The sequence below is a fragment of the Ranitomeya imitator genome, chromosome 2, assembly GCF_032444005.1.
Source record: "Ranitomeya imitator isolate aRanImi1 chromosome 2, aRanImi1.pri, whole genome shotgun sequence".
Classification (NCBI taxonomy): Eukaryota; Metazoa; Chordata; class Amphibia; order Anura; family Dendrobatidae; genus Ranitomeya; species Ranitomeya imitator.
In genome coordinates, this window is record NC_091283.1 from 52,027,690 (window position 1) to 52,043,609 (window position 15,920).

A 15,920-nucleotide genomic window follows, 5' to 3' on the forward strand; every position below is an offset into this window, starting at 1 on the left:
GAACCCCAACAGTCCTACAGGGGGAGCTGGGCCTACTGGCACTACAGAACCAGCCTTGACTACCAGTTCACGCAGCCCACATAGGAAGCTCCTAAACTGGAGGCACCCTGGAGTTGGCTAACCCGACCGCACCACGACGAGGCAAGCATAGGTGTCTCAGTGAGCTTGACACAACCCGGAAACAGCTGACGGTGCTGAAACCAGGCTTGGCACGAGGGAGTACCTGTGACAAAAACACTGCCGAGAACCAGCTGGCGGTGCTGGAACCCGGATGCGTTGCCCCAGTGTGCAAGAGCCAATGGCACGACCGAGGACCAGCTGACGGTGCTGGAACCCGGTTACTAAGCTGTAGGTGCCCGCGCTTAAAAGCACTACCAAGGACCGCCTGGCGTTGGCGGAACTCGGATACCCAGGAGGAGGCACCTAAGCCAAAGGCTCGGCCCGGAACCAGCTGACGGTGCTGGAACCAGGTGGTGGACCCCAAGGCCCACAGGAGAGGAGAGAACAGCTAGGCCGCGAGGCAGCCGCAGTTACCGAACCCCAACAGTCCTACAGGGGGAGCTGGGCCTACTGGCACTACAGAACCAGCCTTGACTACCAGTTCACGCAGCCCACATAGGAAGCTCCTAAACTGGAGGCACCCTGGAGTTGGCTAACCCGACCGCACCACGACGAGGCAAGCATAGGTGTCTCAGTGAGCTTGACACAACCCGGAAACAGCTGACGGTGCTGAAACCAGGCTTGGCACGAGGGAGTACCTGTGACAAAAACACTGCCGAGAACCAGCTGGCGGTGCTGGAACCCGGATGCGTTGCCCCAGTGTGCAAGAGCCAATGGCACGACCGAGGACCAGCTGACGGTGCTGGAACCCGGTTACTAAGCTGTAGGTGCCCGCGCTTAAAAGCACTACCAAGGACCGCCTGGCGTTGGCGGAACTCGGATACCCAGGAGGAGGCACCTAAGCCAAAGGCTCGGCCCGGAACCAGCTGACGGTGCTGGAACCAGGTGGTGGACCCCAAGGCCCACAGGAGAGGAGAGAACAGCTAGGCCGCGAGGCAGCCGCAGTTACCGAACCCCAACAGTCCTACAGGGGGAGCTGGGCCTACTGGCACTACAGAACCAGCCTTGACTACCAGTTCACGCAGCCCACATAGGAAGCTCCTAAACTGGAGGCACCCTGGAGTTGGCTAACCCGACCGCACCACGACGAGGCAAGCATAGGTGTCTCAGTGAGCTTGACACAACCCGGAAACAGCTGACGGTGCTGAAACCAGGCTTGGCACGAGGGAGTACCTGTGACAAAAACACTGCCGAGAACCAGCTGGCGGTGCTGGAACCCGGATGCGTTGCCCCAGTGTGCAAGAGCCAATGGCACGACCGAGGACCAGCTGACGGTGCTGGAACCCGGTTACTAAGCTGTAGGTGCCCGCGCTTAAAAGCACTACCAAGGACCGCCTGGCGTTGGCGGAACTCGGATACCCAGGAGGAGGCACCTAAGCCAAAGGCTCGGCCCGGAACCAGCTGACGGTGCTGGAACCAGGTGGTGGACCCGAAGGTCCACAGGAGAGGAGAGAACAGCTAGGCCGCGAGGCAGCCGCAGTTACCGAACCCCAACAGTCCTACAGGGGGAGCTGGGCCTACTGGCACTACAGAACCAGCCTTGACTACCAGTTCACGCAGCCCACATAGGAAGCTCCTAAACTGGAGGCACCCTGGAGTTGGCTAACCCGACCGCACCACGACGAGGCAAGCATAGGTGTCTCAGTGAGCTTGACACAACCCGGAAACAGCTGACGGTGCTGAAACCAGGCTTGGCACGAGGGAGTACCTGTGACAAAAACACTGCCGAGAACCAGCTGGCGGTGCTGGAACCCGGATGCGTTGCCCCAGTGTGCAAGAGCCAATGGCACGACCGAGGACCAGCTGACGGTGCTGGAACCCGGTTACTAAGCTGTAGGTGCCCGCGCTTAAAAGCACTACCAAGGACCGCCTGGCGTTGGCGGAACTCGGATACCCAGGAGGAGGCACCTAAGCCAAAGGCTCGGCCCGGAACCAGCTGACGGTGCTGGAACCAGGTGGTGGACCCGAAGGTCCACAGGAGAGGAGAGAACAGCTAGGCCGCGAGGCAGCCGCAGTTACCGAACCCCAACAGTCCTACAGGGGGAGCTGGGCCTACTGGCACTACAGAACCAGCCTTGACTACCAGTTCACGCAGCCCACATAGGAAGCTCCTAAACTGGAGGCACCCTGGAGTTGGCTAACCCGACCGCACCACGACGAGGCAAGCATAGGTGTCTCAGTGAGCTTGACACAACCCGGAAACAGCTGACGGTGCTGAAACCAGGCTTGGCACGAGGGAGTACCTGTGACAAAAACACTGCCGAGAACCAGCTGGCGGTGCTGGAACCCGGATGCGTTGCCCCAGTGTGCAAGAGCCAATGGCACGACCGAGGACCAGCTGACGGTGCTGGAACCCGGTTACTAAGCTGTAGGTGCCCGCGCTTAAAAGCACTACCAAGGACCGCCTGGCGTTGGCGGAACTCGGATACCCAGGAGGAGGCACCTAAGCCAAAGGCTCGGCCCGGAACCAGCTGACGGTGCTGGAACCAGGTGGTGGACCCGAAGGTCCACAGGAGAGGAGAGAACAGCTAGGCCGCGAGGCAGCCGCAGTTACCGAACCCCAACAGTCCTACAGGGGGAGCTGGGCCTACTGGCACTACAGAACCAGCCTTGACTACCAGTTCACGCAGCCCACATAGGAAGCTCCTAAACTGGAGGCACCCTGGAGTTGGCTAACCCGACCGCACCACGACGAGGCAAGCATAGGTGTCTCAGTGAGCTTGACACAACCCGGAAACAGCTGACGGTGCTGAAACCAGGCTTGGCACGAGGGAGTACCTGTGACAAAAACACTGCCGAGAACCAGCTGGCGGTGCTGGAACCCGGATGCGTTGCCCCAGTGTGCAAGAGCCAATGGCACGACCGAGGACCAGCTGACGGTGCTGGAACCCGGTTACTAAGCTGTAGGTGCCCGCGCTTAAAAGCACTACCAAGGACCGCCTGGCATTGGCGGAACTCGGATACCCAGGAGGAGGCACCTAAGCCAAAGGCTCGGCCCGGAACCAGCTGACGGTGCTGGAACCAGGTGGTGGACCCGAAGGTCCACAGGAGAGGAGAGAACAGCTAGGCCGCGAGGCAGCCGCAGTTACCGAACCCCAACAGTCCTACAGGGGGAGCTGGGCCTACTGGCACTACAGAACCAGCCTTGACTACCAGTTCACGCAGCCCACATAGGAAGCTCCTAAACTGGAGGCACCCTGGAGTTGGCTAACCCGACCGCACCACGACGAGGCAAGCATAGGTGTCTCAGTGAGCTTGACACAACCCGGAAACAGCTGACGGTGCTGAAACCAGGCTTGGCACGAGGGAGTACCTGTGACAAAAACACTGCCGAGAACCAGCTGGCGGTGCTGGAACCCGGATGCGTTGCCCCAGTGTGCAAGAGCCAATGGCACGACCGAGGACCAGCTGACGGTGCTGGAACCCGGTTACTAAGCTGTAGGTGCCCGCGCTTAAAAGCACTACCAAGGACCGCCTGGCGTTGGCGGAACTCGGATACCCAGGAGGAGGCACCTAAGCCAAAGGCTCGGCCCGGAACCAGCTGACGGTGCTGGAACCAGGTGGTGGACCCCAAGGCCCACAGGAGAGGAGAGAACAGCTAGGCCGCGAGGCAGCCGCAGTTACCGAACCCCAACAGTCCTACAGGGGGAGCTGGGCCTACTGGCACTACAGAACCAGCCTTGACTACCAGTTCACGCAGCCCACATAGGAAGCTCCTAAACTGGAGGCACCCTGGAGTTGGCTAACCCGACCGCACCACGACGAGGCAAGCATAGGTGTCTCAGTGAGCTTGACACAACCCGGAAACAGCTGACGGTGCTGAAACCAGGCTTGGCACGAGGGAGTACCTGTGACAAAAACACTGCCGAGAACCAGCTGGCGGTGCTGGAACCCGGATGCGTTGCCCCAGTGTGCAAGAGCCAATGGCACGACCGAGGACCAGCTGACGGTGCTGGAACCCGGTTACTAAGCTGTAGGTGCCCGCGCTTAAAAGCACTACCAAGGACCGCCTGGCGTTGGCGGAACTCGGATACCCAGGAGGAGGCACCTAAGCCAAAGGCTCGGCCCGGAACCAGCTGACGGTGCTGGAACCAGGTGGTGGACCCCAAGGCCCACAGGAGAGGAGAGAACAGCTAGGCCGCGAGGCAGCCGCAGTTACCGAACCCCAACAGTCCTACAGGGGGAGCTGGGCCTACTGGCACTACAGAACCAGCCTTGACTACCAGTTCACGCAGCCCACATAGGAAGCTCCTAAACTGGAGGCACCCTGGAGTTGGCTAACCCGACCGCACCACGACGAGGCAAGCATAGGTGTCTCAGTGAGCTTGACACAACCCGGAAACAGCTGACGGTGCTGAAACCAGGCTTGGCACGAGGGAGTACCTGTGACAAGAACACTGCCGAGAACCAGCTGGCGGTGCTGGAACCCGGATGCGTTGCCTTGCCTATTAAAGATTGTCTTCCTAGAGCCCCAACTAGCGGTGTTGGAGCAAAGGGTAAGCAGGGGGAGATGAGTGTAGGCCGAAGCCTGCACTGGAGGCAGCTTTGTGTCTGCGTTGCGTTTGCAGGACACTTTGCCGGCTACACACTGGGGGAACAGCTGGCGTTGCTGAACCCCACTAACACAATGGCGTGTGTTTTTCTCTGTGCAGCTAGCACTTGCGGGCAAAAACTAGCGATGTTAGAGCCCGTGTTGAAGCAGGAGGAGGAGGAGAGGAGCAGAGTGTAGGCCGAAGCTTAGTTGAACCAATTTCAAAGGAAACCTTTAACCCCCCCCTCAGGTGTTACAAAGTACAAGAGACACACCTTGTGCAGTATTAATGCTGCACAAGTGAAAGGTTGCTCTATTAATTTGTCTACTTGCACACGCTGAATGAAAGACATACACAATTTACCCCATTCTACAGTCAAACTGTAGTGGATGCGTGACTTGGTTTTTTGATGAGACGCAGCACAGGTGTCCAAAATAACGCCTTGGTGCTTGGAGCAGCTTCCTGAGCGTTGTTATTTGCTGTACAGGAGTCTGCGCTCTTGTGTTATCCCTTGGCAATGCCCTGTTAGCGCTGCCCATCTTATGACATCATTTCATGTTGGCCGGTGCGGTTAACGATGGCCATAAATCCCAGACCCACAGTGTCTTTTCATAAAGCCACACTGCGGTGCTGGGATTCGTGGCCTTGAGCAGTAAATATTTTGGCCGCTCACACACGTCCTTACACCTGCTTCAGACTGGGCGGCCTCTGCTGATCCCTTCTCGCATGCCGCGGCCATGAGGCTGCACAGTCTGAAGAAGGCTGAAGGAGATGAGTTAAGACAGGCGAAGATATGCACTGCTCGTGCCCATCAATCACACCCTCGCAGTCAAAATAATTAAGACAACGAGGAGCATTTTATTCAGGCAGGGCGGACGAACAGGCGCAAGTAGCCAACCAATGATGTCAGAAGACGGGAAGCGCTACCAAGGGGGGTGCTGCGTATCATTAGAAAGGAAAGTCACACCTCAGGGACAGTGGAATGGTCTCAAAGAGACACATTTTGTACGTGTTGAGTTCCACGTGGGCAAGGAGAAAACATCAGCCACCTTGTACAAATGCAGCAGTACTGCTGTACAAGGTGGCTGTTATACATAGAAACACCTGGGGGTGGGGGCCAGGCTCCCTTCAATTTCAGTTCATGTGCCTGCGTGGCGTTTGCAGGTCACGTTGCAAGCTGCACAGCAGGGGAACAGCTGGCGGTGCTGAACCCCACTAACACATTGGCTGGTGTTTTTCTCTGTGCAGCTAGCATTTCCGGGCAAAAACTAGCGGTGTTTGAGCCCAGGGTCAGCAGGAGGAGGAGGAGAGGAGCAAAGTGTAGGCCGAAGCCTGCACTGGTGGCAGCTTTTGGTCGGTTGTGCCAGCGTGGCTTGTGCTGGACACGATGCCGGCTACACAGCGGGGGAACAGCTGGCGTTGCTGAACCCCACTAACACATTGGCTGGTGTTTTTCTCTGTGCAGCTAGCATTTCCGGGCAAAAACTAGCGGTGTTTGAGCCCAGGGTCAGCAGGAGGAGGAGGAGAGGAGCAAAGTGTAGGCCGAAGCCTGCACTGGTGGCAGCTTTTGGTCGGTTGTGCCAGCGTGGCTTGTGCTGGACACGATGCCGGCTACACAGCGGGGGAACAGCTGGCGGTGCTGAACCCCACTAACACATTGGCTGGTGTTTTTCTCTGTGCAGCTAGCATTTCCGGGCAAAAACTAGCGGTGTTTGAGCCCAGGGTCAGCAGGAGGAGTAGAGGAGCAGAGTGTAGGCCGAAGCCTAGTTGAACCAATTTCAAAGGTTACCTTTAACCCCCCCCCCTCAGGTGTTGCAAGGTACAAGAGCCACACCTTGAACAGCATTAATGATGCACAAGTCAAAGGTTGCTCTATTTAATTTTGCTCCTTGCACACGCTGAATTAAACACGTACACTATTTAGCCCATTATACTGTCAAACAGTAGTGGAGGCGTGACTACTAGTCTTTTTAAGGTGACGCAGCACAGGTGTACAAATTTACACCTAGGTGCTGTGCGCAGATTCCTTACCGTTGTTATTTGCAGTACAGGAAACTGCGCTCTTGTGTTATCCCTTGGCAATACCCTGTTAGTGCAGGCCGTCTCATGACCTCATTTCATGTTGGCCGCTGCGGTTAACGATGGCCATAAATCCCAGACCCACAGTGGCTTTTCATAAAGTCACACTGCGGTGCTGGGATTCGTGGCCTTGTGCAGTAAATATGTTCGCCGCTCACACATGTCCTTACACCTGCTTCAGACTGGGCGGCCTCAGCTGATCCCTTATCGCATGCCGCGGCCATGAGGCCGCACAGTCAGAAGAAGGCGGAAGGAGGGGAGTGAAGACAGGGGAACATATGCACTGCTCGTGCCCATCAATCACACCCTCGCAGTCAAAATATATGAGACAACGGGGGGCGTTGTGTCGGGCAGGGGGACGCACAGGCACAGCCAGCCAACCAATGATGTCAGGAGACGGGCAGCGCTAACAATGGGGGTGCTGCGTGTCATTAAAAAGGAAAGTCACACCTCAGGGACATTGTAATGGTCTGTAATGAGACACATTTTGTACTTGTTGAGTTCCACGTGTGCAAGGAGAAAAAGTCAGCCACCTTGTACAAATGCAGCAGTACTGCTGTACAAGGTGGCTGTTATACATAGAAACACCTGGGGGGGTGGGGGGCAGGCTCCCTTCAATTTCAGTTCATGTGCCTGCGTGGCGTTTGCAGGACACGTTGCCAGCTACACAGCAGGGGAACAGCTGGCGGTGCTGAACCCCACTAACACATTGGCTGGTGTTTATCTCTGTGCAGCTAGCATGTCCGGGCAGAAACTGGCGTTGTTTGAGCCCAGGGTCAGCAGGAGGAGGAGAGGAGCAAAGTGTAGGCCGAAGCCTGCACTGGTGGCAGCTTTTGGTCAGTTGTGCCAGCGTGGCTTGTGCTGGACACGTTGCCGACTACACAGCAGGGGAACAGCTGGCGTTGCTGAACCCCACTAACACATTGGCTGGTGTTTTTCTCTGTGCAGCTAGCCGTTCCGGGCAAAAACTAGCGGTGTTTGAGCCCAGGGTCAGCAGGAGGAGTAGAGGAGCAGAGTGTAGGCCGAAGCCTAGTTGAACCAATTTCAAAGGTTACCTTTAACCCCCCCCCTCAGGTGTTGCAAGGTACAAGAGCCACACCTTGAACAGCATTAATGATGCACAAGTCAAAGGTTGCTCTATTTAATTTTGCTCCTTGCACACGCTGAATTAAACACGTACACTATTTAGCCCATTATACTGTCAAACAGTAGTGGAGGCGTGACTACTAGTCTTTTTAAGGAGACGCAGCACAGGTGTACAAATTTACACCTAGGTGCTGTGCGCAGATTCCTTACCGTTGTTATTTGCAGTACAGGAAACTGCGCTCTTGTGTTATCCCTTGGCAATACCCTGTTAGTGCAGGCCGTCTCATGACCTCATTTCATGTTGGCCGGTGCGGTTAACGATGGCCATAAATCCCAGACCCACAGTGGCTTTTCCTAAAGTCACACTGCGGTGCTGGGATTCGTGGCCTTGTGCAGTAAATATGTTCGCCGCTCACACATGTCCTTACACCTGCTTCAGACTGGGCGGCCTCAGCTGATCCCTTATCGCATGCCGCGGCCATGAGGCCGCACAGTCAGAAGAAGGCGGAAGGAGGGGAGTGAAAACAGGGGAACATATGCACTGCTCGTGCCCATCAATCACACCCTCGCAGTCAAAATATATGAGACAACGGGGGGCGTTGTGTCGGGCAGGGGGGACGCACAGGCACAGCCAGCCAACCAATGATGTCAGGAGACGGGCAGCGCTAACAATGGGGGTGCTGCGTGTCATTAAAAAGGAAAGTCACACCTCAGGGACATTGTAATGGTCTGTAATGAGACACATTTTGTACGTGTTGAGTTCCACGTGGGCAAGGAGAAAAAGTCAGCCACCTTGTACAAATGCAGCAGTACTGCTGTACAAGGTGGCTGATATACATAGAAACACCTGTGGGTGGGGGGCAGGCTCCCTTCAATTTCAGTTCATGTGCCTGCGTGGCGTTTGCAGGTCACGTTGCAAGCTACACAGCAGGGGAACAGCTGGCGTTGCTGAACCCCACTGACACATTGACTGGTGTTTTTCTCTGTGCAGATTGCATGTCCGGGCAAAAACTAGCGGTGTTAGAGCCCAGGGTCAGCAGGAGGAGGAGGAGAGGAGCAAAGTGTAGGCCGAAGCCTGCACTGGTGGCAGCTTTTGGTCGGTTGTGCCAGCGTGGCTTGTGCTGGACACGATGCCGGCTACACAGCGGGGGAACAGCAGGCGGTGCTGAACCCCACTAACACATTGGCTGGTGTTTTTCTCTGTGCAGCTAGCATGTCCGGGCAGAAACTGGCGTTGTTAGAGCCCAGGGTCAGCAGGAGGAGGAGAGGAGCAAAGTGTAGGCCGAAGCCTGCACTGGTGGCAGCTTTTGTTCTGTTGTGCCAGCGTGGCTTGTGCTGGACACGTTGCCGACTACACAGCAGGGGAACAGCTGGCGGTGCTGAACCCCACTAACACATTGGCTGGTGTTTTTCTCTGTGCAGCTAGCATTTCCTGGCAAAAACTAGCGGTGTTTGAGCCCAGGGTCAGCAGGAGGAGTAGAGGAGCAGAGTGTAGGCCGAAGCCTAGTTGAACCAATTTCAAAGGTTACCTTTAACCCCCCCCTCAGGTGTTGCAAGGTACAAGAGCCACACCTTGTGCAGCATTAATGCTGCACAAGTGAAAGGTTGCTCTATTTGTTTTGCTCCTTGCACACGCTGACTAAAACACGTACACTATTTAGCCCATTATACTGTCAAACAGTTGTGGAGGCGTGACTTGTCTTTTTAACGAGACGCAGCACAGGTGTCAAAATTTGCACCTAGGTACTGGGCGCAGATTCCTGAGCGTTGTTATTTGCTGTACAGGAGTCTGCGCTATTGTGATCCCTTGGCCATGCGCTGTGAGCGCTTCCTGTCTTCTGACCTCATTTCATGTCGGCCGTTGCGGTTAGCGATGGACATGAATCCCAGACCCACAGTGTGTTTTCAAAAAATCACACTGCGTGGCTGGGATTCGTGGCCTTGTGCAGTAAATAGGTTTGCCGCTTACACATGTCCTTACACCTGCTCCAGACTGGGCGGCCTCAGCTGATCCCTTATCGCCTACCACGGCCAGGAGGCCGCACAGTCTGAAGAAGGCGGAAGGAGATGAGTGAACACAGGCAAACATATGCACTGCACATGCCCATCAATCACACCCTCGCTGTCCAAAAAAATAAGACACCGAGGGCCGTTGTTTCGAGCAGGGGAGATGCACAGGCGCAGCCAGCTAACCAATGATGTCAAAAGACGGGCAGCGCTAACAAGGGTGGTGCTGCGTGTCATTACAAAGGAAAGTCACACCTCAGGGACATTGTAATGGTCTGTAATGAGACACATTTTGTACGTGTTGAGTTCCACGTGGGCAAGGAGAAAAAGTCAGCCACCTTGTACAAATGCAGCAGTACTGCTGTACAAGGTGGCTGATATACATAGAAACACCTGTGGGTGGGGGGCAGGCTCCCTTCAATTTCAGTTCATGTGCCTGCGTGGCGTTTGCAGGTCACGTTGCAAGCTACACAGCAGGGGAACAGCTGGCGTTGCTGAACCCCACTGACACATTGACTGGTGTTTTTCTCTGTGCAGATTGCATGTCCGGGCAAAAACTAGCGGTGTTAGAGCCCAGGGTCAGCAGGAGGAGGAGGAGAGGAGCAAAGTGTAGGCCGAAGCCTGCACTGGTGGCAGCTTTTGGTCGGTTGTGCCAGCGTGGCTTGTGCTGGACACGATGCCGGCTACACAGCGGGGGAACAGCAGGCGGTGCTGAACCCCACTAACACATTGGCTGGTGTTTTTCTCTGTGCAGCTAGCATGTCCGGGCAGAAACTGGCGTTGTTAGAGCCCAGGGTCAGCAGGAGGAGGAGAGGAGCAAAGTGTAGGCCGAAGCCTGCACTGGTGGCAGCTTTTGTTCTGTTGTGCCAGCGTGGCTTGTGCTGGACACGTTGCCGACTACACAGCAGGGGAACAGCTGGCGGTGCTGAACCCCACTAACACATTGGCTGGTGTTTTTCTCTGTGCAGCTAGCATTTCCTGGCAAAAACTAGCGGTGTTTGAGCCCAGGGTCAGCAGGAGGAGTAGAGGAGCAGAGTGTAGGCCGAAGCCTAGTTGAACCAATTTCAAAGGTTACCTTTAACCCCCCCCTCAGGTGTTGCAAGGTACAAGAGCCACACCTTGTGCAGCATTAATGCTGCACAAGTGAAAGGTTGCTCTATTTGTTTTGCTCCTTGCACACGCTGACTAAAACACGTACACTATTTAGCCCATTATACTGTCAAACAGTTGTGGAGGCGTGACTTGTCTTTTTAACGAGACGCAGCACAGGTGTCAAAATTTGCACCTAGGTACTGGGCGCAGATTCCTGAGCGTTGTTATTTGCTGTACAGGAGTCTGCGCTATTGTGATCCCTTGGCCATGCGCTGTGAGCGCTTCCTGTCTTCTGACCTCATTTCATGTCGGCCGTTGCGGTTAGCGATGGACATGAATCCCAGACCCACAGTGTGTTTTCAAAAAATCACACTGCGTGGCTGGGATTCGTGGCCTTGTGCAGTAAATAGGTTTGCCGCTTACACATGTCCTTACACCTGCTCCAGACTGGGCGGCCTCAGCTGATCCCTTATCGCCTACCACGGCCAGGAGGCCGCACAGTCTGAAGAAGGCGGAAGGAGATGAGTGAACACAGGCAAACATATGCACTGCACATGCCCATCAATCACACCCTCGCTGTCCAAAAAAATAAGACACCGAGGGCCGTTGTTTCGAGCAGGGGAGATGCACAGGCGCAGCCAGCTAACCAATGATGTCAAAAGACGGGCAGCGCTAACAAGGGTGGTGCTGCGTGTCATTACAAAGGAAAGTCACACCTCAGGGACATTGTAATGGTCTGTAATGAGACACATTTTGTACGTGTTGAGTTCCACGTGGGCAAGGAGAAAAAGTCAGCCACCTTGTACAAATGCAGCAGTACTGCTGTACAAGGTGGCTGATATACATAGAAACACCTGTGGGTGGGGGGCAGGCTCCCTTCAATTTCAGTTCATGTGCCTGCGTGGCGTTTGCAGGTCACGTTGCAAGCTACACAGCAGGGGAACAGCTGGCGTTGCTGAACCCCACTGACACATTGACTGGTGTTTTTCTCTGTGCAGATTGCATGTCCGGGCAAAAACTAGCGGTGTTAGAGCCCAGGGTCAGCAGGAGGAGGAGGAGAGGAGCAAAGTGTAGGCCGAAGCCTGCACTGGTGGCAGCTTTTGGTCGGTTGTGCCAGCGTGGCTTGTGCTGGACACGATGCCGGCTACACAGCGGGGGAACAGCAGGCGGTGCTGAACCCCACTAACACATTGGCTGGTGTTTTTCTCTGTGCAGCTAGCATGTCCGGGCAGAAACTGGCGTTGTTTGAGCCCAGGGTCAGCAGGAGGAGGAGAGGAGCAAAGTGTAGGCCGAAGCCTGCACTGGTGGCAGCTTTTGTTCTGTTGTGCCAGCGTGGCTTGTGCTGGACACGTTGCCGACTACACAGCAGGGGAACAGCTGGCGGTGCTGAACCCCACTAACACATTGGCTGGTGTTTTTCTCTGTGCAGCTAGCATTTCCGGGCAAAAACTAGCGGTGTTTGAGCCCAGGGTCAGCAGGAGGAGGAGAGGAGCAGAGTGTAGGCCGAAGCCTAGTTGAACCAATTTCAAAGGTTACCTTTAACCCCCCCCTCAGGTGTTGCAAGGTACAAGAGCCACACCTTGTGCAGCATTAATGCTGCACAAGTAAAAGGTTGCTCTATTTGTTTTGCTCCTTGCACACGCTGACTAAAACACGTACACTATTTAGCCCATTATACTGTCAAACAGTTGTGGAGGCGTGACTTGTCTTTTTAACGAGACGCAGCACAGGTGTCAAAATTTGCACCTAGGTACTGGGCGCAGATTCCTGAGCGTTGTTATTTGCTGTACAGGAGTCTGCGCTATTGTGATCCCTTGGCCATGCGCTGTGAGCGCTTCCTGTCTTCTGACCTCATTTCATGTCGGCCGTTGCGGTTAGCGATGGACATGAATCCCAGACCCACAGTGTGTTTTCAAAAAATCACACTGCGTGGCTGGGATTCGTGGCCTTGTGCAGTAAATAGGTTTGCCGCTTACACATGTCCTTACACCTGCTCCAGACTGGGCGGCCTCAGCTGATCCCTTATCGCCTACCACGGCCAGGAGGCCGCACAGTCTGAAGAAGGCGGAAGGAGATGAGTTAAGACAGGCGAACATATGCACTGCTCGTGCCCATAAACCACACCCTCGCTGACAAAATAAATATGACAACGAGGGGCGTTGTTTCTAGCAGGGCGGATGCACAGGCGCAGCCAGCTAACCATGATGACAAAAGACGGGAAACGCTACCAAGGGGGGTGCTGCGTATCATTACAAAGGAAAGTCACACCTCAGGGACAGTGGAATGGTCTCAATGAGACACATTTTGTACGTGTTGAGTTCCACGTGGGCAAGGAGAAAAAGTCAGCCACCTTGTACAAATGCAGCAGTACTGCTGTACTAGGTGGCTGTTATACATAGAAACACCTGGGGGGGTGGGGCCAGGTTCCCTTTTAATTTCAGTTCCTGTGCCTGCATGGCATTTGCAGGTCACGTTGCCGGCTACACAGCAGGGGAACAGCTGGCGTTGCTGAACCCCACTAACACATTGGCTGGTGTTTTTCTCTGTGCAGCTAGCACTTCCGGGCAAAAACTAGCGGTGTTTGAGCCCAGGGTCAGCAGGAGGAGGAGAGGAGCAGAGTGTAGGCCGAAGCCTGCACTGGTGGCAGCTTTTGTTCTGTTGTGCCAGCGTGGCTTGTGCTGGACACGTTGCCGACTACACAGCAGGGGAACAGCTGGCGGTGCTGAACCCCACTGACACATCACCTAGTGTTTTTTTCTGTGTAGACAACACTTCCAGGTGGCAACTGACAGTGTTGAAACCCAGGGAATCAAAGAGGAGCAGAGTGTAGGCCGAAGCCTGCAGTGGAGCAAGTTGAAAGGGAACCTTTAAACCCCCCCCCCCAGGCATTTGTTGCTGAAAGAGCCATCTTGTACAGCAGTAATACTGCACATGGAAAATGGTGGCTCCGAAAATTATGCTCCTTGCAAACGCTGAAGTACACACTCATATAATGTGTCCCCTCACACCGTCAAACCATCCCGGAAGTGGGACTTTCCTTTGTAATGTGACACAGCACAGCCGTCATTCCAACCCCCTTGGTGCCGGGCACCACCTCCTCAACGTTGTTTGGTTCTGTCACGGAGCCCGCACTGTAATGTTATCCCTTGGCCATGCACAGTTAGCGGTGCCCGTCTTCTGACATCATGTAGGTGTCAGGCTGGCAGTGCCTGTGCGTCCAAGCTGCCCGAGATCCAACCTTGCAGTGTCATCTAATGTAGTCCCACTGCGGGCCAGGGATCCATGGGCATGCGCAGTGCATATCATCGCCTCTCACTCACCTCCTTCCTGCTTCTTCAGACTGTGCGGCGTCACGGCCGTGGCATGCTATTAGGGATCAGCTGACGCCGCCTAGTCTGAAGAAGCGTGAAGAAGGGGAGTGAGAGGCTAGTATATGCACTGCGCATGGCCATGGATACCAGGCCCACTGTGGGATCACATTAGACGACACTGCGAGGTGTGATTTCGGGCAGCGTGGACGCACAGGCGCAGCCAGGACGACAACAAATGATGTCAGAGGACGGGCAGCGCAAACTGTGCATGGCCAAGGGATAACATAACAGCGCAGGGTCCATGACGGAATCAAACAACGCTAAGGAGGCAGCGCACGGTGCCAAGGGGGTAGCAATGACGGCTGTGCTGTGTCACATTACAAAGGAAAGTCCCACCTCCGGGACGGTGGACGGTGTGAGGGGACACATTACATGAGTGTGTAGTTCAGCGTTTGCAAGGAGCATAATTTCAAGAGCGACCTTTCCCTTGTGCAGTATTAGTGCTGCACATGGTGGCTCTTTCAGTAACAAACGCCTAGGGGGGGGGGGGGGACAGGTCCCCTTACATTTTAGTTGTGCCAGCGTGGCGGTCGCATGACACGTTGCCGGATACACAGCTGGGGATCAGCTGACGTTACTGAACCCCAATAACAGAGGAGCGACTGTTGACTGTGCACACAGCACTTCCAGGCACCAACTGGCGGTGTTAGAGCCCAGGGACAGCAGGAGGAGCAGATTGGAGGTATTGCCGCACACACAGCTGGGGATCAGCTGACGTTACTGAACCCCAATAACAGAGGAGCGACTGTTGACTGTGCACACAGCACTTCCAGGCACCAACTGGCGGTGTTAGAGCCCAGGGACAGCAGGAGGAGCAGAGGAACAGAGTGTAGGCCGAAGCCTGATTGGAGCAAGTTGAAAGGAAACCTTTACCCCCCCCCCCAAGACGTTTGTAGCTGAAAGAGCCATGTTGTGCAGCACTAAGGATGCAAAAGGAAAGGTTGCTCTTTTAATTATGCTCCTTGCAAACACCGAAGTAAACACTAAAAATGTGTCCCTTTATACCGTTAAACCGTTCCGGAGGTGCGAATTTCCTTCGTAATGGGACACAGCACAGCTGTCATTCCTATCCCCTTGATGCCGTGCCGCTGCCTCCTCAGCGTTGTTTTAAGCTGCCACGGAGCCTGCGCTGTTCTGTTAGCCCTTGGCCATGCCCAATTAGCGCTGCCTGTCTTCTGACATAATTTGGTGTCAGGCTGTCAGTGCCTGTGCGTCCACGCTGCTCCAGATCCCACCTCGCAGTCTCATCTAACGTAATCCCACTGCGGGCCTTGGAACCATGGGCATGCACAGTGCATAACCTCGACTCTCACTCCCCTCCTTCCCTCTTCTTCAGACTGTGCGGTGTCACGGCCGTGGCATGCTAGGGATCAGCTGACGGCGCACAGTCTAAAGAAGGCGGAGGGAAATGAGCGAGAGCCCGAGGGGAAGATATGCACTGCGCATGCCATGGATCCCAGGCCCGCAGTGTGACTCAATCAGAAGACACTGCGAGGCGGGATCTCGGGCACCGCGGCCGCACAGGCGCAGCCAGCCTGACACCAAATTATGTCAGAAGACAGGCAGCGCAAATAGGGCATGCCCAAGGGATAACAGAACAGCGCAGGCTCCGTGACAGCTTAAAACAACGCTG